The following is a 26,576-nucleotide window of genomic DNA, read 5'->3' as shown; positions in this document are numbered from 1 at the left end:
TGTTAGAGTCCTTTTGAAATGCTGATCACATTCTATCTTGGTTTTTGCTAGTAAAACTGTGTTCTGTTTTCATGAACTACTCCCAGAGTGACCAAGTGTAGCTCATTAAATATCTCTGAGGCTTCAAGTACACTTTATAAAGCCTTTGTTTAAAAAAAAAAAGTTATGTTTCAGTAGTAATTGTGCAGAAAAAACTATTCTGTTTCCAGATAGTACTGACTTTGTAATTAGATATTTCAGTAGGATGTAAAAGTTTTAAAATATAACAATGTAGCCAAAAAAAAATTCTAAAAGCAAAATCATTTTTTTAAAGAAAGAAAAAAAATACAAAATAAGGAAAAATGTTGAAGTAAAATTGCAAACATTTGTCATGTTTCTTGGTATAATAAATAAAGCATAATGGTACAGATTGCAGACTCTTACCTAAATAAAGCACATGTATCTTCTGGCTCCCACATTTGGCCTGATTACATGTAAATTCTACAAGGTAAATATATTTATATTATTAATAAAATATATTACATCTTGTATATATAATTACCTTAATGTGTGTAATATACCAGGGGTGCCCCAAAAATGCATACATATGACTTGTATTCATCTTTTCTTAATGGTATACATTATTACAATTTTAATAGATTTTTCCTTTTTTAAAATGTGTATGTATTTTTTGGCACCCTCTATATAACATACAAATAAATTATAATATTTGCCTATTGCACTAAGAAGAAAATTCTGAGTTTAAATAGGTAAAAGAGCGTGTGTGTGTGTGTGTGTGTGTGTGTGTGTGTGTGTGTGTTGTTTACTGGGAAGAATATTTCTCAAAATAAGAGTGGTTAACCTGAGTTATATATGTTTAATAGTTTTTATTTTTCTTTATTCTTCACTATGTTGTTAAATATATTATTGAGAATGTATTATTTTTATCACAGAAAGCTATTCTTTCCAAAAATAGATCTGATCAGTATCCTTCTTACATTATCAATATCAAGTTAATTAAAAGTATAAAGTTCAATTCCTTAGGATACATACAATTTTCTTTATGATGTGACTCTGCCTAACAACTAATCTCATTTTCAGACTCGTCCACCAATATACCTTCAACAATACCAAAATATTTTAAAATTTCCAGAAAGGCCATTTGTTTCATGCTTCCATGCATTTGTTGTTTGTTTCCTTCCACTTTCTTACCCTTCAAGCTAGTGCTCAAGCCATATTGCCTAGCCAACTCAACTTACGTGAAGGTCAATCCAGGGCCCACAGAATCTAACAAGGCCAAGTACAAAAGTAATACTGATTCTCTATGTCCCCAGTTGTCCAGTTATATATTGCTACATCTCTCTCATTCTCCAGCTCTGAATTCTGATGATTAGATATAAATCAAGAATAGATCTAAAATTTGTACTCTCTCTTCTCTTTGGTCTGATAAACCTGTGATGTGATAGCCAAGAGAACAAAACAGATAAACAAACAAAATCAACCAGTTTTGCTCATGGCCTGATAACATCTTTCCCTTTGAGAAATGTCTATCCTTTTAACCCTCACTAATCTCCTTACTTCAGTTCATTTGGGCACTCATCCATGTTAAAACAGCAACACACAATATATTGAACCACTATAATTTATCAATTTCAGGATATGTTACATTCCCACGATATAATATCTCTGGAACTGGAGGATTCATTAATATGAATGGGCTGGTATTTAAGTGTTACGGCATAGTTTGATCATAAAATTTTTAATTTTGTAGTGTTATATAAAATAATGCTGTGTCTTACAATCAGTAGCATCTTGGGATTACGTGTGTGAGCGTATGTGAGTGCGTGAGTGAGTGTGTGTGTGTGTGTGTGTGTGTGTGTGTATGTGTGTGTTGTCCCATGGTTTTGGTTCAAGTACTGTAGGATATAAACTTAATGAGAGTGAGCACTGTGTCTCTGGTATACTTGGCACTTACTAGCCATTTAATCATTAGTGGAATGATTAAATAAAATGCTATCCACAGTAACATATGTGAGTGCATGTGGTCTTATTGGAATGTCAGTGCCTATACTTGAATACTCTAGTAAAATCTGGAACGAATTCCAAAACCTACACCTCAGCAGTACAGGCAAGTCTCCAAAGCTGAGCATGGGCAGAGGAAACTACAGTAAGCCTATATATTCTGAGGAGCAATGCTTGTGAAAGTGAGAGAAAACTTCAGTTAATCTAAATTGAGGTCGGCCAAGAATTTTGCAAAGGAGGACGATCAGTATTATTAGGAAGAATACTCGTATGTACAACGTCTAATCACAGTTGTGTGAAAAGTACGCTGTTATGATTAATTTTAAAGAATTTTCTCAGGCAATTTTGGTGACTGGCAAGTCTGAAATCTTCAGGGCAGGCCAGCAGACTGGAGACCCAGGAAAGAGTCTCAAGCCCAAAGGGAATCTGGAGACAGAATCCCTTTTTTCCTCTGGGGACCTCATCTTTTTCTCTTAAGGCCTTCAGTTAATTGGATGAGGCCAATCCACATTCAGTTTTACTTCAAAGACCATTGATTTAGATGTTAGTTAGGTATTTAAAAATACCTTCACAGAAATATCTAGTCTGGTTTGTGACCTAGCATCTGTGCACATTAGCCTATCTAAGTTAACTCATAAAATTCTTTCACAGTGAATGTGTTATATTTCTCTTTTATTTCTACATGTTTTGAGTGCCATGCTTCACACATTTGACTTCCCCAAGTCTGTTTTTCTCATTGGAATAGATCTCCAAATTTAAGTTCATGATTTTTTTCTGTTCTCTTGGTTGTATTGTTTATGGATCAATTAAACTCTATTTGCCCATTCTTCAATGATATGTTTGATATTTACTAAAAAGAACAATATATTGTATTTTTAATTAGAATCTACAAAAACTATAATGGCCATAGTTTAATGGGTTCATATGCTAACCCAAAGATGGTCCTTATTGATGGTCTTCTTTGCTAGACTTATGCACCCACTGTTAGCTTAAAAACAATTTTACAGGGCTGTCCGAGTGTTAAGAGCTGGCTTAAGAGCATGAGCTCTGTGCAACAGCAGTTGGATGCCCGGCCCGAGCTGAGCTGCTGCTGAGCTGCCAACAGGTGGCAGGATGGCTCAGCTAAAAAACAAACCAAAAAAAGAACAATTTTACAGTAAAAGATATGAGCAGATATTTTCTTCTTCTATGAGGGTAAAAGTGATATGGTACTGCAGAAAAATACTTGACTGAACCCTATTCTCCAAGGAAGAACTTTGGGTCCTAGAATTTTGTATATATGAAAGGCCTACAACCCCATTCAGTCTTCATCTCCAGTCAATATTTTTAAGAGAGGTGCTTCTAGAAGTCCAGTGTAGGCTTCCAGAAAAGTAGCAAACATGTAAGACCTTTGAGATAGAGACTACCTGTGACTACAAGTGAAATTATTTCAATGCTTTCATTGGGGTTTCAAAATGATATCGAACTTCTCAAATCCCCATAGTCTTTTATGAATTAATAGGAATCTCCCAAATTTTCCACATGGATTTTCCTGCCACTTTCAACTAAGATGATGTATCAATGTGTTTAATAACTGAACAAAAGCAAGTGATGAACCCTGCAAGTCCTTTCTTGTATATAGTCAATTTAGTCCTAGCCTATTCCAATTATTTCCTAATTTTAGACTTTTTCACACCTGCTTCATCCTGTGCAATTTTGTATTTGCTCTTTAATCCTGTAACTTTGACCCTCAGGACTATGGCTCAGGCTCAGCCCTTTAAAGCTGCTACTTTAGGTAGAAGTCTAGCTCTTTGATATTTAATTTCAAGTTGCAGATCATTTGGCTGGCATTATATTTGGGTCTCTTCCAATCTCTTGCATATACTTGTTCTAAAAATAATATAACACCGGCAACTGTGTTATATTATGAAAACATACAACTATAGGAAAGGGATCCTCTGTATATGTACATAACATGTATAACAGAAGCTATACCGCTAATATGTTCTTAGGAACCACTGATAATCTTTCAAAATTCTATATGCTTTGGTCATATGACTGAAAACTTTGTTATAGTTTAGAAAAAAAGATTACCCTACTGATTGTGAGTAGCATAAAAAGAATATAGTTACTATTTTCTTTATGTTGTTGATTTTAAAAGAAAGAAAAAAAAGGTATGAGCAAAAACCTATGGCTCAAAGTAAATATCGATTATTGAAAAGGACCTGGTGACATTACCTATTTAGCTTTGCTTCTGACCTTCAGCATATCCTAGAGTTGCAGAAAATATTCATTCACTAAAATTGAATGAAACTGAAGCAGAAAATTTCATGGAAGACCTTGAGGTCTCATGGGATAGGACTGTACACAGACTAGCATGACTGGAAGTTGAACAAAGGGGCAGCCACAAGCTTCCTCCTGACCTTTTCCCTTCACTCACTGGCATTTATATGAGCTTTGACTGAAAGGATTCTAGAGATGGCAAAAAGCAGATCTGGACACAGCTTATGCTCTACTGATTCTATTTTGCTCCAAAGAAATGTAGCAAGTTATTTTTTCTCTTTTTTTTCCATGACCCCTGGCATAAACAAAAACAAAACAAACAAACAAAAAGAAATAAGAAAAAGAAATGAGCTGTCTCAAGGTAAATATCAGAAACTAACAATATAATTTAAAATCTATATTGGTAGATAAAAATCTAATTGGTGATATTAAGTTACAAGACAATCAAGTTAATATGAATTTAATCCTGTTTATCTTATAAAGGAGAAATTCTTCATGCCAATTTTTAGCGAGAAAAATTTAGGAAGTACCTAAACAAAAACCATTGAAATGAAAACCATCTCTATATTCAGCAATAGCATTTCCAATAACCCTACTTTTGAAAGAACTTCCTATACAAGTATTATATGTCTATTATAAGAAGAAAATGTTACCGAGAGCTCATCTTATATGGTACCATATATGTTGAACTCATTAATTTCTGGAAAATTTACTAGCAATGATTTTTAAGTTTTCTACAAATGTTTGTATTAAAGAAAAATCAAAGTATACACAAACACACAAATATTCTCCCTCTCTCCCTCTCCCTCTCTCTCTCTCTCTCTCTCTCTCACACACACACACACACACACACACACACAGAGTCATTAATCTTGATACATGATACCAAAAGACAAAAATCTCTGTGGTAGATACTGTTGATGCCACATCCCATATATTCTCACCTGAACTGAGTTCATCAGCAGTTTTAGTTGAGTTTCCAGCCTATCTTCAGCTTTTCCTTTAAGCTGTTATTTCCTCTTGTCTTCTGAGAACTTTTGTTCTTAACCAGTTGATTGAGGTATGATTGACATGTAAAAAGCTGTACATTTTTAATGTATACAACTCCTTGATTATGGGAATAAATATATACCCATTAAACCATCACTACTATCAAAGACATGTCTATAACATCCCAAAGTTTCCTCCCATTCCGATGATGATGATGATGATGATGATGATGATGATGATGGTGATGGTGGTGATGGTGGTGATGGTGGTGATGTTTTTTGTGTGCATGGTAAGAGCACTATTACTGAAGATATATACTCTTAATTCATTTTAAGAGTACAGTGCAGCATTGTTGAGGGCTTTATTGGTACCTGAGAACTTGCTTGGGTGCAATTAGGGACTTGTGAATTTTAGGGAGTTAATGTGACTCAGTTAAGCCTTAAACAGTGGGGTGTGAGGTCATCAATGAATAAGTGCAAGATCTCCATTCTTCTAGAAGGATGATTCTGAAGCCTGTTTCACAGAGGTTACTTAGAGGGCTGGATGCCAGTAGCCTACAGCAATAATCCCAGTAACACAAGCTTCACTTCTCTGCCTCCCACTTTCTTACTTGTACTCCCTGGATTGTCTCTCACATACTTTACTTGTACCCAAGTTCTTGCTCTGAATCTGTGCTCACAGCCGCTCAAACCTGACATTGTGCAACAAGGCAAATATAATTTCCTCATTTGAGTAACCACTGTTGTTGAAATAATCAATGATAGAAATAAAAAACTTGGTGAAATTGAATTCTGACAGGACTGTAGATGACCAAAATATACTGACTGATTTTCAATTACTGTACATATGAAGATCAAAAGCCTATGAAAAACATTATTATATTAACACTATCAAAATAAAGATATTTTAAGTGAATTACACATTTATTTTAAGTGATATAGAATAACATATGAATAGAATAGACTGTAATTCCACAATAACGAAGTAATTGGAGGTTTCCTCCAATCACTTTTAATAGAATTTCAACTGTTCATATTTGTTAGTTCCCCAAAATAAGGAAATAATCCTAATAAATATACGTATCACAATTATAATTAATCTGCTCTTTTGAAAATTTTGTGCTTGGTGTAATCTTCAAAGTTATTTAACTGTCTTCAGTGAATTCTGTTCCAAGTAAATTTTGTCTTGTTTCTCTCTTATTAGAGAATAATAAGAATGCCATAGAGAATAAAGCATTTCCCTAGGAGGGGGAAAAAAAAAAAACTAACTGAGGTGATTCACGCTACCTGCCTTAAAATAAGTTTGTCTTTATTTCCTTTTAAATTAACTTTGGATATTTATGATACCTATAAGATCACTAACAGCACATGAGAATGAACTTGTGCATTCGGGATTTCCCATAACCCAGCTCATTTTTAGTAATTGTAAATAGTAATACCCATACTTTTTTTATTGGCTAATGCTATAAGGTGGCATCTGTCATCAGCATCCTCATATAAACTCACCATCGCTGCAGCATCTGTTCCTTCACACAATGTTCTATTTCTGTGTCTCGCACATCTAACTAGAGAGGAACAAATAGACTATTTTAAAATAAGCTGCCAATGTTTCTAAATGAGAACTCAAATCATCTTTGCCAGAAATGTATGTGGCAGAACAGGAATAAACTATGACTTGTGACTTTAAAGAATATTAACAAAATGAGTTAATTATTTCATTTACATTACACAGTAAGAATATATAATTAAATAATTGGAGGACAGGTTTATGCTCCACTTTTATTTTTTCTAATATGTGTAACAGTTCTCATTTGGGATTGTAAATCTATTCATGAATAGCATGGAAGTGGGATAAGTCTTTTTGAAACTTGGTAGATTCAACATAGTTAATTTTCTGGGCCAAATACTTTTCCTGGGACACAATGAATTAGAATTGAAACATGAATTTATCCATCTGTTTCACCCATTCATTCAATAAATGTTGATTGACCATCCTGTGTGCCAGGATGTAGGGATACATTTTTTTAAAAAAAGCAGTGACTAATGTGCCTGGTTTCATAGAATTTACCATTCTAGAAGAGGAAGGCAGAGAATAAGAAAATTAAAAATAATAATAATATTAACTATATATATATATATATATATATATATATATATATATATACATCAGGTGGCAAAGGTGCTGTGAAGGAAAATAAAGGGAGATATGGGGATAAAAGTTGCAAAAGAGGGGCTACTTTAGAAAAAGTGATTTGGGAATAAATTTTTGATTCAGTGGGAAATATCTCTAGTGAAGTTAATAATTGAAATCAAAGACTAAGGAAATAGTTGGTCACTTTTCCCGTTTAGAAAAGGTGGTGAGAAAACATCTTAAATGGCTAAAACATATTAGTGCACTTGTAGCAAGAGCTAGTTAGAGAAACCACCATTAAGAATCAAAGAGAACACAATTTTGAAATCCAAAAGCAGAGTGTACAAGTATACAAGAAAATCTCAAACAAGCAAATCCCTAGAAGGCCTTTCTATTGTGCTTCAATGCAAGCACTGTATTTTGATTCCAACCCTACACATAGCTTATATGACTTAATGTAGCTAAGGAGGAAAGACTGTGCTTCCTTTGTTCAAGAAGAATTGCAGCATAAATCATTACCATGATGTCAAATTATTCTTGTTACTGCTTTATGACTATTTGAAAACATTTCACATAAGAAAAACATGGCTAAATATACATGAAGGCCATGCAATGTGTGAAAGGTGGCAGCATTTTGTGGCATGTGTCATTCAAAGAAAGAAGACATGACAATATTCCATTTTGTCATGTATTTACTAATTTATTTAAACCTTATTCACTTCAGACTAAGTAGATATGCCATAGAAGAAATAAGAACTTTTGAGTTTTTATAGCTGTCCACAGAGCATGAAACATGGCCATTATTTAGTTATGTATTTTAATTAAACAGGCTGCAAAATAGTTCTTAATGTGTAGAACATATATTGTATATAGTCAGGGAATTGTGTTCTATTTAAAGTAAAACTTTTAAATAATACTATGTTAAGCCATGAGGAATTGATTTTCCGAACAAATAAATCAATGAGTGAATAAATCAATGGAAACATTTGAGAAAATGTGATCTCTTACTGTTATGTTAAGGTATAATCTCTTCTTTCAACCAGTTTACAATCTAGTTATAATAATAGCGCGTATTAAAATAATGGGGAAACACTAGAGGTAATACTTAGGCATTGCAATTAAGACTGAATCTGCATACTATCTGATGGTGTGTGTATATTGTTGTGGCAATCATATAGGGTCCAGGGTTAAAATACATGGATTCCTCCTCTGCCACTGTAATTTCATAACAGCTTAATTTGAAGCCCCATCGTGTGCATCCCTAAATAATGAAATATCTGAAAGAGAGCTAGGGAGGCAGAAAGAAAGAGAGGTTCCAATGAGGCAATGCATGTGAAAAGTACCAAAAGGGGTTTTGTTTTAATCATCATTAACACAGGATTTCAGAAGGAGAGATTCATTGATTCACTCATCTCTTTATTAAACAGATCTTCACTGAGCACCAATTATATGCCAGGCCCTGATCTAGATGTTGGGTAGATAGCACAGAATAGACCAGTTCCCTGCTCTGGGCAAGCTTACATTCTGGGGGAGAGAATAGAAAATGAACAAACTAACAGACATATGTGTCAGGTAAGATTGTAAGCACTGGGAAAAACTTAAAGCAAAGTAGGGGGATTCTGAGTGACAGGGTGTGAGAGGACTATTTTAAACAAGGCAATCAGGGAAATATTTTTTTCTGAGAGATGTTGCATAATACGAGATTTGATGCAATAAGGGTGAAAACTATGAGGGTTTTTAGGATAACAGAGTTTCAGGAAAATGGATGAAGGAATGCAGAAGCACTAGGGAAATAACCTCGGTGTACTATTGGGATAAGTCAGGGAGGACAGTGTGACTGAAGGGCAGTGTGATACGAGACGGGACTGGGGTTTGTAGAGGAGGGCCTCACAGGAAAAGAGGACGGGCAGAGTCAGAAAAGGCTCAGAAAGAGTGCAGAACTTGACCAGGATGTGGAAGGAAAATTGAGATTTGTATATAGAGAGAGGAAAAGGCAGGGACTCCACGATGAGGGAAACATGAAAAAGGGAATGAAACAAATATTAAAATGTTGAGGGACTTAGGGTCATAATAGGGTAGTGATCCAAAACAATAATGTAAAAATAAGCGGCCATGAAACAGTTGATATAAAAAATTATACTGGCAATGATAAGGATGATTTGAAATGACAAGCACCTAAAGTAAGGCTGTGTTAATTAATCTATAGGTCTAAGGCACCCACAAGATGATGTATTGGCAGAGTAGGCTGACTGATTTACCAAACTGCTAAATATCACTGATATGACACAATTCATATATTTATTGCTTACAATCACAGATGGGGCAGACCCTGCTGGGGGCGCTGCTCCCATACATAGTCATATGGACCTTTAGGATCCTTCCAAGTCATGATTCCGCTTGCCTCATACTTAAGTCCTTGAATTCTTTTCATTCAGCCAGCAGATGGGAAGAGCAGACATAAGCGGGGCTTGGAGGGTGTTTATTGTCTGTTCCAGGATGGGGAGCTGATTACTTCATAGTCAGTAAGCTGGACTTTAAGTCAAGAGGCCACACGTCATAGAGAAGAAGCCTGGAAAATACAGTGCAGTTGTGTAACCAGGAAGAAAAACAAAACAGAGAAAAAGACAGTCTGAGATAAATACACATCCGATGTAAGTAGGCAGTACAAAGAAATGTAGTCAAAAAGAAAAAAATAATAATAAGTAGAAAGAATAATGGCATATATGAAATAAATAGCACAAAGAAAAAATAAAACATCCAATTGTCATAGATGTTCACCTTGTTATCTTAATATTCTATTAAAATAAATATGAAAAATTATCATTATCAAAAAGCTTCTTGGTAAACATCATGAGGGCAAAGACTTCATAACTAAATGCTCTACTTTTTATTAAAATATTATCTTTTGAATTGAATTTCATACTTTTTAGTTTCCTATGCACTCATGTTGTACATCAATATAGGCCACGGCATTTGAATAATGGAATGATTTTTAATCATTTACATTTTTCCATGTTCCCTAAGTGAATAATGCTGGCTCATTATGTCCTCATTCTAAAATGCAATATGTGTATATATCTGTATGATTTTTATTTATTGAAAAACGTTTTTCCTTACCAATTAAAAACAAAAAGAGCTCAAGATGAAGTTTTCCTCTTGAGGCATAGATGTTATGAAAACAGCAACTTGGTATTTGGACTATTTGGAAGCATCAGCAAAAGCAAGATTTTAAAATGTAAAGTAATATTCTTTAGAGATAATGTAATTATCTTGTCAACATACCAAAAAAAATGCAAAAACCACATATCACCTTACAAATTTGACTTATGAACTTGGCTTACAATGACCTATGAAAAAGTGGTCAATTTTTCTATGTCCTAAACATCTATGTAGTAGCATTACTAATTATAACAATTATAATAAAACAATTAAATTTTTAAATTTCACTTTGACATAGAAAACTACCCTCAAATACATGATCTATTAGATAGTGATTCTTCTGATCAAGGAGACACTACACAGAATTACTGCTGATTTCATTCAGGTGTGCCAGTAATTAAACTGTGTGAAATAACTATTCATTTTATATCAGGCCTAGGAATACCTTACATTCTCTCATATTCTCTCTCTCTCTCTCTCTCTCTCTTCCCCTCTCGCGCTCCCTCCCTCCCTCTCTCCTACTAGGACACTATTATCTGGTGGCTAGATTGGCTGGATCTTGTCATTCAAAAATATTAGCTCCTCATATTGGATCATGGTATAATGATAGTGTTCATCTAAAGCAGTGGTTTTTAAAAAGTTTTTCCTCCTATATCTTTTATAAGAATTGAGAATAAAATAAGTACGGTAATACCTTGGATTGAGAGCATAATTCATTCCAGAAACAAACTACTCGTATTGCAAGACATTTCTCTTGTTAAAATGTATTAGAAATGTTTGTTTATCTGGTGGAACACTCGCAAACCACGTTACTCACAATCCACGGTTTTACTGTATTTTCAAGAAATTCTCCAGATTGACAATTAAATTATAACAGTTTAAAACTGCTAAAAATTTGGAAATTTGGCTGCATTAAACATAGGTATTTAAAAATGAACAGGTCGTGTTGGCTCTGTGGCTTAGCTGGTTAACGCGCCTGTCTAGTAAAAATGAACAGGTCATGTCAATCTCTTAATTACATCCAATAAGATCTAATTATCATAATGATTGATACACAATAACACTAATTTAAAAGAAATACGTGAACACGTGTAATATTGCATGGTTTTCACTTTTTTAGATCATATTCAATCCCACTTCCTCCACAGAATTTTTTTTCAAATGTATACAATGCAGTTAAATTCTTTGTTGAAAGTCTTTATTTCTCTACATAAGATATATGTATTTATATTTTAATATATTTATAATTTAAAACATTTTTTAAATTTCCTGTGAAACAGAAAGTGTTAAGAAATTTATTTTAGATTGACCTATCTTTATTATTATATATAAATGTAATAGACAGCTGATCGAAGATCTCCTATCATTTACCATGGATGGATATTATTTATTGTAAGAATAATGCGGAGTTTAACATTCGCTTCATTCCTTTATTTAAAAAAATTGATCTGAACATTAATAAACTATGTTCATATAAATAAATAGATTTGAACAGACTTATAAGCATATAATTCAATTCTTTGAACCCCTCCTGAGTTTTGGGCCAAAAATGACATGCGGATTTCTCATTTTAAAATATTTAATAAACTGTCATCTGGCAACTAAATTTAGTTCTCCTTCAGTTCTGTTGAAACATATGAATGGGAAACAACCTGAAAAAGCATTTGTTTTCCAGTCATTACAGTCATTTGTTTTTCAACGCTAGCACCGATATCTAGTTGTGTGTGTGTGTGTGTGTGTGTGTGTGTGTGTGTGTGTGTGTGTGTGTGTGTGTGTAAAACCCTGGAGAATTTTGCATCCTGGAACAATATACAGTAATTAGTCTTAGAATGGCTGAGATGCATTCTTTTTAGTATAAAGTGTAGATAAATGTGTTAGAGAAAGGATATGTAGAAAAGTAGCTGCTTGACTCAGGAAACTTGGCAGTCTTAGGAAAAAATCCATATAGAGGTGAGGACTGGAAATTACTTTCTGTAAAACCATCTGTGCTTGTATCTTAAATCCCAGGCTTTGTATTAATATATCCTGTTGGAAGACAAGTGGTCTAAGGAGCCTGTCTGCAAACCCAGACTATCCCTTGCAGAGTTTGAATATGCAGACTAACATAGTCCCTTGCTTAGCACCTTTGTTTTTTTTTTGGAGGGGGGGTAGAGGGTAGGGTGGGGTGGGGTCACATGTCACAATGGTATGCAATGTGTCCTGTGTAAAGAGTAAAAGGTCCACTTCCTGGAGAGATTGCCAGTGCCAACTTGATCTCCTGTTCGCCTCAGCATTTTCTGGCTTCTTCAAGTTTAAATGTGTACAGTTGAATAGATTTACACACAATATGTTCTATAATTTAATACAATAGTCATATAATGGATGAGTGGCCTACAAGTATTTCTGTAAATGAACATGTATTAAAGGTAATATGTGATTCATAATCCAAACATGGGAAAGATCAGAAAGTAAAAAGAACTGATAGTTATCAATCAAGTTAAGTCTTTTAATAGTAGACCAAACTACAAGACAAAAACAGTCATGGTCTAAACTGACATGACAAGAAGTCAGCAAAAAATTTCTAAATATCAAAAAGACAATTTGAAGTGTTAATATAGATATGTAATTCATAAAATATTTAAAATAAAGTTTAATTATTTTAAAACCCTTGTATTTAGTGATGGTTTACAGTGTATATAAATCATTAGTAAAGACGTATGTATACATAACATATAAATAAATCAACATATTTTGGCATACATATTTGCCCAAAATATTTGAATGATAGGGTGTGTTATGAAAAATCTTTGGTGACTGGTCTGGATAAAGCGGTAGTGTTGAATTTTTCTATATGGTTAAAAGAAAAGTTACAATCACTCAGTAGCTGCCTATCTAGAAATTTTATCAGTATTATTTCCTCTTTATATATTTTTCACTAAGTGGCAAACATATAGTAAGCAGTGAGGTTTTGGGACAGTCTGTTATCAATGATGCTTATGATAACATAACTATCATCTCTATGTATAAATAGTGTAAATGATATGATTTTTAGATAATTTATATGTAAATAATTAAAGACTGATTTTTTGGATAAACAGAATATAAAGGTTGAAAAAACAAGTATGTAAACACAACTCACTTTTAGGATGAGCCATTTCTCAGCACCATTCTTAGTCAATGTAAATTTCAACAGAACTTTCAAAATATGTGAGTCATGAGCTGAACACATCTTTGTCTCTGCCTTCCTGCCACAGAGAAGCAGAGGCCTCTGCAGAAACAAACATTCTCCAATCTAACTAGTTAGCCATAGCTATCTTCACCATTCTTTCACAAATACAGAGTTTAAGTGTAGGATTTTTTGTGTGTCTTATAGCCCTGAGCAGGTATTCGATTTAGTGATAACATTACAATTAATTTACGTGATTCAGGTTAACAAACATGAAACAATATTTATTTCCATAACGTTATATTTGTTCCCACACTTAATTTTATTTTGTGCTAATTTGAGGTTCCTTTTGGTTCTGTCTTTTGTTTTACTGATTTAGTTTTTTCTGCAATGATTTAAACATTAGGGCGCTAATTTCAATTCAACTACTTAGATTTTGACATTTGTTTAAAAAAACTAGTTATAATAATATTAAAATTAAACTGTTTATTTTTAGATTCTCTCACTCATTTTCCTTATATTACTTTCCCAGCAGTTTCCCCAGTTTTTAAATTTATCTTGAGGTCACAATCCCTGTATTTAAAGAAATTATCCTTCAAGTATTTTTAGACTTAAACATTCTATTTTGGATATAAAATTGCAATAGTTACTTACATACATGCATTAAAATGCTACACTTTCCCATCGACTTTAGTACTTTTATATATTTATCTTGATTTTTAACAGTTGAAAATCCATTTTCATAGCCATTCATAGCCATTCCTTAGCTCATATTTTGTTCATCTCTTGGTGATATGGAAAAATTCTTCAGAAAGATTTTTGAGGAAAATATACGTGAGTGTTATTCTTTTGAGGTTTTCAGGGTCTTCAATGTTTCCTCCACACATTGATGAACAATATCATTGTTGGGGCATAACAGTTTCGAACTGCAATCATTTTTCTATTAAATCTCTATTAATTTTGCCTCATTGTCCTCCTGCATTTATTGTTTATTGAAAAAAAATGGAAAAAAAAATCACATGAGCTCCTTAGAGAAAAAAACATTATGCATACAATGGAGAAAAGAAAGTCTCTTCAATAAATGGGTCTGGGAAAATTGGACAGCCTCTTGCAAAAGAATGAAACTAGATTGCTACCTGTTACCATATACCAAAATTAAGTCAAAATGGATTAAAGTCCTAAATATAAGATCTGAAGCAATAAATTGCATTAAAAAATTATAGGTACTAAACTAATAGACCTTGGGTTCAGAGAGGATTTTATGAATTTGACCTCAGAGGCAAGGGAAGTATAAGGAAAAACAAATGAATGGGACTATATCCAACTAAAAAGCTCCTGCACAGCAAAAGAAACCATCAACAAAACAAAGAGGCAACCAACAGAATGGGAGAAGATATTTGCAAACAGCATCTTCCATAAGGGACTAGAATCTAAAATATATAAAGAACTCATACAACTCAATGACAAAAAAAAAATCCAATGAAAAAATTGGCAGTGGACATGAACAGACACTTCTCCCAAGAAGACATGAAAATGGCCAACAGGTAGATGAAATAATGCTCAACTTCACTAGCTATTAGGGCAATGCACATTAAAACCACAATGAAACACCACCTCGAACCTGTTAGAATGGTTATCAACAAGACAAGTAATAACAAATGTTGGAGAGGCTGTGGGGGAAAAAAAAACCCTCATACATTGCTGGTGGGAATGTAAAATTGGTACAGGCACTATGGAAAATAGTATGGAGGTTCCTCAAAAAATTTAGAATAGAAATACCATATGACCCACCAATTCCTCTTTTGGGTATTTACCAAAAAAATCTGAAAAATCTGAAATCCATCAAGATATATGTACCCCTATATTCATTGCAGCATTAGTTATCATGGCCAAGACATGAAACAACTAAAGTGTCCTTCGATAGATGATTGGATAAAGAAGATGTGGTACATCAGGGATATGAAAGACAGTTTGGGGAATATAATCAATAATGTTGTAAAGATTTTGTATGGACTCAGATGGGCACATGTCTTATTAGGGAGACCACTTCATGGATGGTGTAGATGCCTGACCACGGCACTGTACACCTGAAGCTGAATAATATTGTATGTCAACTATAATATATACATAGTCCCAGGATATGGAGTACAGCATAGGGAATAGTCAATGGAGTTGTAATAGATATATATGATGCCAGAGGGGCAATAGATTGGGGGAGGGGGATTATCACTTTGTGGGGGATGAAATATCTAACTATTACATTGTTTTGTACACCTGCAACTAATTTAAAAAAATAAAAAGATGTGGTACATATACAAGTTCTGACAATTAAATTCACAAACTTGCCAGCGTGTGCTTTCATTGGCAGCACTCTAGAAACAGCTCTGTAAGGTTTCATAACCTTGGTAATTCAGTGTCTCACAACTGTGTTCATGTTGACATGTGGCGGTGTCTTGTTGAGTGGCATTCATTAGTGTTGTTGAGTGTTTCTGTGTGCCATCACAAGAATGTCTGAGCTTGAATTAGAGCAACAAACAAACGGTAAATTTCTTGTTAAACTTTCCAGGAGTGGAAGTGAAATCAAGGACAAGTTAGTCCAAGTTTATGGAGATGATGCCATGAAGAAAACAGGAGTGTACAAATGGATTAAATGTTTTTCTGAGGGGAGAGTACGCATCACTGATGAAGAGAGGTCAGGGCAACCAGACGAGTAGAACTGATGAAAACATTGCAAAAATTTGATGAATTGTATGTCAAAATCGTCAGCTGACTGTGAGAAGCATAGCAGACCAAGTAAACATCGATAGAGAAACAGTTAAGAAAATCTTAACTGAAAATCTTGGCATGAGAAAGGTGTGTGCAAAAATGGTCCCGAAGGAGCTCACCGATGAACAAAAGCAAAGGGGAGTTGAAGTTTGTTTTGCCAAGACCTTTTGGAGAGACAAGACGATGTTTTGGGCCATGTTATTACTGGTTCATCACTGGTTCAGGGTCATATTGGTACAATATGGGTGTACTAATACAACCCTGAAACAAAGCATCCAAGTGCACAATGAAAGTCAGCCAGTTCTCCACGACCAAAAAGTTCCATCAGTCCAAATTAAGAGTCAAAACCATATTGCTAACCTTTTTGTTTTTTGATATCAAAGGGATTATTCATTATGAATTTGTACCACCTGGACAAACAGTTAACAAAGTTGACCATTTGGAAGTGCTGAAAAGGCTGCATGGAAAAGTTAGATGACCTGAACTTTTCACCAACAATTCATGGCTCTTGCATTATGATAGTGCACCAGCTCACACGGCACTGTGTATGAGGGAGTTTTTAGCCAGTAAACAAATAACTGTATTGGCACATGCTCTCTACTCACCTTATCTGGCCCCCAATGACTTCTTTCTTTATTGGAAGATAAAGGAAATATTGAAAGGAAGACATTTTGATGACATTCAGGACATCAAGGGTAATATGAAGACAGCTCTGATGGCTATTCCAGAAAGAGTTCCAAAATTGCTTTGAAGGCTGAACGAGATGCTGGAGTTGGTGCATAGCTTCCCAAGGGGAGTACTTCAAAGGTGACCATAGTGATATTCAGCAATGAGGTAGGTATGCAGCACTTTTACTAGGATGATTTTGTGAATTTAATTGTCAGATTGCATATATATATATATCCTATTGATTTTGTATTTATAGAGATAAGGAATTCTCTTTTATCATTCCCCTCTATAGCCATTCCACATAGCCTCCTATCACTTCTACTTATCAAAAATTTTATTAGATCTATATTCACCATTTGCTTTGTTATTACTATGTGAATGCTAATAACAGGTCATTCAAGAGGTATATGATTACTTGTCTTTTCCTTAAAACTTTGTTTTTCCTGAATAACTTGTCTTTTTCTTTCTACCTATCATTAAAATAATCCCAAATTATTTACTAATTATATGACTCTTTACCTTGTATTAATATGCATCAGGCATTCTATCAGTTTTATCTTCTGAAATAAATCTTCCATCAACTTTCTCATCTTTCCAATCAGGACTGTTTGGCTTCCATGCCTGATCTCATCTTGAGATCATCCTTGACCATATTCTAAGAATTCTATCTCCTTTATCTCAGCGCTGGAGACATATTTTCTCTAATTATTTCTTGGTTTGTTTCGGTAAAACACATCATCCAGTACCTTTTTAAGAAAGGTTGAATATGAAGGACTGAGGAATATAAATTTATTCAGTCCTCACACATAAAGATAATTCATCTGGATGTAAAATTCAAGGTTGGAAATATTTTATCTATTGAATTTTGAAGACACTACTCCACTGTTTTCTATTATCCAGTGTTGCTGTTCACACACTTAAAGTGATTTTTATGCCTGACTCTTCCTGTGCGTATTTTTATAATACTTTTTTATTTCTCTAGAAGCCAATAGACTCACCTCTTTTTCATTATTGCTCAAACATATCATGTCACTGAGCTTTTGAATTAGTCTGTTTTTATCCATTTTACTGATCACTTGTAATGGGGTATGGGCTTTTGATATGCAAATTTGTGTCCCTCATTTTCAGACGTTTTACTGTAATTTTTTTATGATTTTATTTCTTTTACTCTCTTTTCTTTCCCTCTGGAATTATTATTTTGAATGTTTGACCTTCTGATAAGTTATCTGAATGTCTTATATTCACTCTGCTATATCCCAAGTTTTTGATTCCTTGTTTCATTTTCTTCACTGTATAATCAATCCTCTAATTGAAACTTTTATTTCAATCATATATATTTAATTTTCAAAAGCTTTTTTAATACTTCTCCATATTTATGTCTTATTCCTCTTTCACGGATTCTAAGCTGAGTGAGCAAGAAAGGTTGGCAGTTCTGTAGTTCCACACAAAAGAGTCATGTGTAGTGGGCACACTTCCCAAAATGTCCCCCATATCCTGTATAATCCCCTCCACTTGAGTGTGGGCTGACCTAGTGACTTGTTTCTAATAAATAGGCAAAAGGGATAGAATAAAATTTTGGAATACAATTAGGTTGTAAAAGTTTATAACTCTTGTCTGGCTTGCACACTTTCACCTTGTCAACTTGCCCACTTTGATGAAGCAAAATGTAATGTTGAAGTGACTCACATAGCAGGGAACTGAGGATAGCCTCTGACTAAGTGCTTGCGAGGAACAGAATCCTGCCAACGAAAAAGTGACTGAACGTGGAAGTAAATCCCTTGCCAGTTAAGCACTGAAATGACTACAGTTCCATCCAACAACTTGATTTTGGCCTTTGAGGGACCATGAATCCAGCTAAGCTGTGCCCAGGTCCCAGACCTACAGAAACTTTAAGGTGATTAATATTGTTTCAAATAACTGAGTGTTAGGGTAACTGAGTGTTGGCATTACATTATATAACAACTAATATATTGTAACATACAGTATGCAGGAGGCTATTCTTATCTTCATTATGCTTAAAATAAACTAGAACAGAGATCTTCTGTTTAACTTTTTTCAGAGAATAAAACTCCAGGTTTGAGTTGTGTAAGGCAGAGGGCAATGTATCTAACTACATACGTTGAGGGACATGATGTGGGAATCCGATTCTTTTTAAAACACACTCTCAACCACAACTCATGTTTCTATTCCATTATTCCACTATCAGAGTTACCTAATGCCATACATTTCAGATCCTTCTTGGCACTCATAAAAATCAGGTTGCTAATTAGTTTTTGCACCTATTGATTTAGGATTCAACTTCCTTGGACCTCTTAAATTATTTATCACATCCATTTTCAGTTCATCCTCCAAAATATTTTTCTGTTTTCTGCTTTTCTGTTCTCTTGCTCCTTATGACATTGTGTGGTTTTGAAAAAATCCCTTTATTAGTCATTTTAGTAGCATGTCATAGGAAATCTAAAGTGGATACATGTGTTCAATCTGCTTTATGCAATGCAGAAGTTCATCAGTATTTTTAATGATTGTAAGCAAATAGGGGAACTGTAAACATTTATTCATGTGGGGTTAAAAATACATGCATATTTTATGTGGTTATTTGCAATTTAAAAAAATATTTTTAATGCCTAATGTAGGTTTCAAAAGTCTACTAAAAATATTTGGTCTATATCATGGAGTTTTCAGATTTTTATAGTACTACATTACTGCATGATAATGACCATTTTAACCCACTTAAAGTAATTAGAAAATCCAAAATGACAAACATAAAAAAAAAGACTCCAAGTAAAACTCCCAATACAAATTAATTAAGATGGCTGATTTTTTACTTTTCAAGTGCTTTTTCTTTTCTTTTTCCTGGAAAATAAAAACTTTCACATACTAATAAATCACAGTTTTCCTACAGTGTGCTCGGAGAAACCAAGGCATAATCCTATACCCACATGTATGATGATGTTTAAAAGAGATCTGTTCCCATTGTCCTCAGACCAGCCACCTGACATTTCAAAAGATAAGAAGTACTGCTCAGCTTGAATGAACTAAAAAATATCTCTGCAAATGTACTTGAACTCATCTTTTGAAATGTCAGTTTGGGATGAAATGATATGAGTTACTCATTCGGGTAACTTGAATATATGTTAAGAGTTTAAAACAGTTTTTTTAAGGAGAGAGAATGAGATTTGAGAATATGAGTATATTTTGAGTAAATCAAAGAAGTAAAAACTTTCTTTGACTATTGTTTCATTAAGATAACTAGTTATCTACCATTAAGATACTTAAACTTTGAATATAGAAATATGCTATAGAATGTATATATCAAGATATTGATTTGATTTTCTGAAGATATCATTTATTCAATATTTCACTGGCTATGTCACTTGCTGTTTTATGTACAAGATAAATGTTTTTGTGTCATAATATTTTTAAAGAAATTTACTATACAATTCGATCTGATTCATTCTGTTTTTATTGGATAAGCTGGAGGTGTAATGGGTGTGGCTATAAACCATATATTAAAAATTAATGATGAAAATTGATAGATGGTCCAACAATTGCACTCTTGGGCATTTACTCCAAAAATATGAAACTTATTCCACACTTAATAAACAAATTCAGGCCTAATAAAAATTATTGGTGGATTCCAAACAATGGTTTTGATTTGTGATTTATGTCCATGCGTAGGCCCTTTGTTGACCATATTCTTCCTCAGAGGCCATAGGTACTAACAGTTTAATCCGTTTTCAATTATCAGCCATAGAACATGCCAAAAAATGATTAAGTCAAACAAACAATTACCTTTGGTTGTTTTTACAATAGGGTGGGGCTAATTGAAATTATCTTATTTTATTAATTTATGGTAATGTAAGGTTACTCATTATATCCATTTTTTAACTCTCTTCTGTCCCTCTCTCTCTTTTTCTTTTCTTTTTCTGTCCTTGTGTGTGCTTGTGTGTGTATGAGTGCATGTATATTTTCTTCTGAATATGTTTTACTTCCATTTTTCAATTGTTATACAAGTAATAAGTGCTAATTGTAGAAAATACAAAGATGAAAGTTAGAAAAATAAATCTGAATTATCCCACCAGTCATATATGAATGTCATTAATAGCATATAGATTTCCAAGTTAAAAAAGTATTTGCTTTGCATTTTGCCTTTATAATTTAAAATTTTAGAACTACCTTTTATGTACATATATTCCAAGCATTTAAATGGTTCCATGGTATTTTATTCAACAGATGTATTTAACAGTTCTTACTGAACATTAGAGTCTGTTTTATTTTTATCCATTAAAAATACAACTATGTTTAACCTTTCAGTCCATTTTAATTTATTTGCTTAAATTTTAAAAAGTGTAATTACAGGATGTAAAACTGCCCACGTTTTAATGGCACTTGATATTGTGAAACTACCCTACAAAAGACGTTCCAGATTTACTTCCCACCAACAGCACATGCGCTTCTCATTGCTACCGTTTACCCGGTAGCGTGTTACATGGACAATTAACAACGGTATCAAAAGCCTGCTTGCATATGTTTACTTTTTTACTTCCACCATTCAACAAATTCGTCAGCTTTCCCTCTCGCAAACTGTAGCTAATTATATTATGAAATGTTCGTATATAAGTGGATTGTTGATGAATTTTAAGTCAGTATATACATTGAGTTTAACAAAAATCTTCTGAATATGAAAAACAGTATAGCTTATTATTCACCTATCAGCAAATACTTCTGGATTCCAGAATATGGGTTAGAAGAAGTGGAAGTGGAAGTGAAGCGAGTCATACTCACAGTGTATCACTTCAGTCTTGTGCCTCTTCTGCCCACACTTTTCCTACGTCTTCAGCCCTGAGAGTCCACGTGACTTCAGTGTTCACATCTTCACATGACTCTAATTGTCCAAGATGCTGGAGGCAAACAACAGCCAAAATACTTACTGGCAGGTCAGTTTGACTCCTCATTAATTCCTGCAGCTTTGGTCTCAACCTATGCTGCAATGTCAGCCATCCTAGCACATTGATATTGGATTGACTGGACAATAAACTAACCACCACCACCAACAATGAAAATCTGAGGCTCTTTGGCTCACTTTAATTGATGTGAATATCTAGTTTTTTATTCTTTGATAGAAAACTCGCTATTAATAGTCATGGACAATAGAAGATTTTATTCTCTCAATATTCATAGAAAAGAAAAAAAATGGGTGCTGATTATGATATAAACATGTTAAGTAAAGTTTCTGATGAGTAAATATTTAATGTATTGTTAATGAAATAATTTATATATTTAAAGTCTCATTATTAAAATGATTTAGATTTATTATTTTTAAATGAAACCCTCAATTTATAACAATTTATAATCAATTAAAATAAAACTAAATTTAGTATTAATAGGTAAAATGGGGGTCATTAATAAAGAGAAGGGATTTGAAGATTTCAGAAAAATTCTTAAAAAACAAAATAACAATGAACAAAAATTAAATATTTTGTTCTATAATTAAATTAAAATGCAATATATAAAATAATGAATATGTTAGGATTATCTTGGTTGTGAACTTGAGAGCTATTGATTGCTTAAATATATTTTAGTCAGTCTTTTCCTTTGGGATCAAAATAATTAACATCACCATATATGTATCCTATTCAGCAAATCGTGGACCTGAAAAATTAACTTCATTAAAGTATCTTACAGTTTCATGAGTGTATCTTATACTTTCACATCTAAACTCTACCAGGGGTTTAATTTTTGTTTTGCTTTTGTTTGTTATTTTTTTCCCAAGGAAAGAATGTAACCAAGTGCCAAAAGCATTTTAAACAGTTATGTAAAAAATTGCTAAGATTACATTTTAGGAAAACATATTGTTTGGTTTATAGAGTTGTATTTGGATTAGTTTTGTAAAGACTGTTACTTATGTTTTCTACCATGGTTTACATGGGCTTCGTGCCATATGTTTGTGCTAATATTATCTGTTGACACACCTCAGTCTTGTTAGTTTTCTTGATTTGGTCCATTGTCTCCATTTTACGCAGATAAATTGTGTGCCTGTTTTCGTGAACATGAGACAGGCAGTGTTTTCCTCCAAGTAATGCATATTTATAATCCTTCATTTCTTGTTTTTTCCTATTCATTTATCTGACCTATACTTTACTATTTGGTTAATTGCTTTTGGATTTATATGAACCTGAAAATTGGAATATTTATATCTATTAATTATTCCCATTAATGAAGAATTTGGGGGGTAGTCCTCTTTTTTCTTTTTCTGAACAACTGGTTATCAAATTTATTCTTAACTTCTGTTACATTACCATTTTCTCAAATACAGTCAGTGCCATGGGTTTAAATTCCCATATTTACCAGTGGCGAGACTACTCAGGTTGTCTAACCTCATTTCTTCAGTCTTCTCATCATTAACATGGGGCTAATAATGACACTGACATTACGGATGAAGTGTCAGCATTAAGTAAAATAATGAATGTAAAACTTCCCATACTGCTTCACACATACCAAAACTTCAGTAAATTCTAGCATGTCTGTTTATTATAATTGCTTTTGTTCTGCTCTGAATGTAGTCAAGATATACTCAGGCATATTAATACACTGAACTATAACACCTTTTATAGGGTAGTAAACTTTCAAGGTGTCAATTTATCAAGGTGATTCTGAATCTCTCTTCTTCAAGAAAGCTTAGTAGAAAAGCCAGATCCAAACAGAGATCTAGGGAGACACCAATGACTTTCATGTTTTGAGGTCACAACAGTTATCCCAACTGTTCCCAACAATGAGAAATGCAAATAATAGGACATCCAAATCAGTGCTGATGTCGTAGCCTTTTCTTGTGCAGAGCAGTAAGTACGAGTGAAGGGAAAAATCAAGTCTCCTTTTCATGCAATGCCATGGTCCAGTGTAAGTATGCTAACAGTATTTCCATGCCAAGAGATCAACACATGACCAAATGTAACATCTCCTTTGAGACTTTGGCCCAAGCCAAACCACCCTCATTATCTTCTCTGATTAACCCTCATTAGACCATTTATTGCTGTCATTGAGGCTTCATTTTACAAATGTTCATTCTTTTGAAGTTATTTAATAAATATTATTAAATAATCATCAGAAAGATGGCTGCTATTTAAGGTGGAGAATACAAAGGATTTTGCATTCTGTCCTCTCAGTCACTTAATGAGTTAGCTATCTTGGGTAGGAGATAACACAATGAACCACCATAACGTCGTGTCCCTGGTTTTCTTTGACATTCCTAGTTTAAATTCTGTCTCTTTGTTCATAGATATATAATTGTTAGATAATTTGTTCTGGTTTTCCTTTCAGAACATATTGCCAATTGTGTTGATTGACATAAATCATAAGCTATGGATACTATGAGAAAGACAACCAAATCACTTCTTTTTGAAAAAAGAAAAGATCGGTATTGAATGCCTGACTCTCCTTGGACACTGGGTAGGATTTAGATGAGAGGGTTGTGTGTGTGTGTATTGTGGGGGGTGGGGGAGGAGGGGGGGAGTGGAGGGTGTTAAATATTTTAAGGGTAGAACTTCTGTAGAATGGAGTGACAGATGTAAAGACAGAGAGGTACAAGACAATTTAGGGGACACTGCATTTAAAACTTTAGTGTAAAATAAAACAGAAACTTTGTTTAAGCCCTTTGTAGTAGAAGGCACTAAACTATGCTGAAGAAATTTGGTAATTTTGTAGTCAACAGTAAATAATTAAAGATAGACTAACAGGGTAGTAACATAAAAATACAAAGGATATGGAAGAGAAGGAAGCTTGAATATCTCCAAATCCCTCATTTACTGATGAGGATACTGAGGCATACAGAAGTAAAACAACTAGCTCAAAGCCCCATTAAACTGCCTATGTCTCATATAGCATTATCATGTATTCCTAGGCTTTAGATAACTTACTTGATATTCTGTTTAGACATTTTTTAAATAACTCAAGTGTACATTTGGGGGGAGGAGCTTACATTTTGAATGGTCTTCAAATAGAAACATAAATTTTAACTTTGCCTCTCACTTGTTGCTAAACTGAAAGATTGATTCACTATTATTCCTTTAAATTTGCTTCATGCATTTGGAGTACATTATAATAGAAAGAAGCAGCATTTAGATTTCTGGTGCCAAAGCATTTCAGAAAAAATCAAAATCAAAGATAAGCTCCCACCTCTTTACAAAATTGCATCTCTGCTGTTTTATCCTTTCATATTTATTGTAAATATTTAAACAAACAAAAACAAATGTCATGACCTAAAGATGATGAGAAATTTCCTGTGAAGACAAACAGGACTGGAGATGTGAAAGCATGTGAGCAGACTCACCCTTATTAGGTGTGAAGGCAAGTCTAATCTTTGCAGTAGTTACTATATGCCAAATTAAACAAGATAGCTTTCTTCTAAAATCACACTTTTTTGTAGATGCTTTCTTTGCAGTCTTTTTGTTACGCCAGTACACTAAAATTGCCCTTCCGAGGTACCTCTTTGAAAGAATGAATAGAAAATCGAAGAAAAATATTAACACAAGAGAAAACATATAGAGGTGAAACATAGAAAGTTCATTGTTTTAAACTGTTTTTTTTTCTTAGTCATTTGTAAGTCTCTCAGTGCACAACAGAAGAAAATAAAATAATTTTTTAAAGCCCTTAAATTTTTTGACCACTGCCAATTTCACTGGAATGAATAGCATGTATCTTCATATCACATAATTTCTAAAATAGCTAAAACATTCTATCAATGAAATTAATGAATTAAGTCATCACATCTTAAAGTACCTGGCACACCACAAATCACAAGTCAAGTTCTTTGACTCCCTGAATTCTCAATCCTCGCTACCGTTTCTATATTTAGAAATGTTACAATTTATTTCTGAAGACAATGTTGACTAATCCCATTCCAGCCGCCAAAGGATTGAAAGAATAGAAAGGGTCTGCAGCAGCGAGCGATATGGGTGTTTAAGAAACTAGCCCCCGACCGGCAGAGCCTGTGAATGCGTGGCTATGTGACGACAAGGTTGTTGATGCCAGGAGCCTGTGATGGGCAGCGGGCAATACGCCAAACCAAGGGACCCGCTTCTCTAGGGGTTGCCCGCTAAGCTAGAGCTGATTTCCCTTCCGCCTCCCGGGAGCCCGGGTCCTCGCAGGCGACGTCAGGAGGATTCTTCGCCCTAATTAACCCGGGAGGGAGACGCGCTTTTCCCGGAGACCGCTAGGCAACACTCACCACGGCAGCCTCCAGATTACTTCCCTCCGTGGGTGTGTGACTTCGTTCAAGGAACTCACACGTACAGTAGATCCTCACCCGCGAGGCTGCGAGCAGCAGAGGGAGGGGGAGCTGGGCGGAGGAGGAGGAGGAGGGAGGGGGTGGGAGGTGCAGAGCGGGGAGGCCGAGGAGACGCCGGAGCTCTAGACACAGCGGGAGCGCGCCGTGGCGGCGCAGTTCCCACCTGGCCTT

The 26,576-nt window shown here is 34.2% G+C and overlaps 1 long non-coding RNA gene across 1 annotated transcript; it reads right to left on the bottom strand.

The window, feature by feature from the left end:
• Nucleotides 1-7,518: 7,518 nt before the first annotated feature.
• LOC109376419 (uncharacterized) lies at nt 7,519-26,501 on the bottom strand. Its single transcript, XR_002122733.1, has 3 exons — nt 26,346-26,501; nt 21,908-22,023; nt 7,519-9,952 (listed from the first exon to the last, which is right to left on the bottom strand). It is a non-coding gene; the product is annotated as an uncharacterized LOC109376419 (long non-coding RNA).
• Between the last annotated feature and the right edge of the window lie 75 nt (nt 26,502-26,576).

Source organism: Hipposideros armiger, unplaced genomic scaffold (genome assembly GCF_001890085.2).
Source record: "Hipposideros armiger isolate ML-2016 unplaced genomic scaffold, ASM189008v1 scaffold_1125, whole genome shotgun sequence".
Taxonomy (NCBI): Eukaryota; Metazoa; Chordata; class Mammalia; order Chiroptera; family Hipposideridae; genus Hipposideros; species Hipposideros armiger.
The sequence above is the reverse complement of the archived record's forward strand: the minus strand, read 5'-3'. Positions and strand labels throughout refer to the sequence as shown.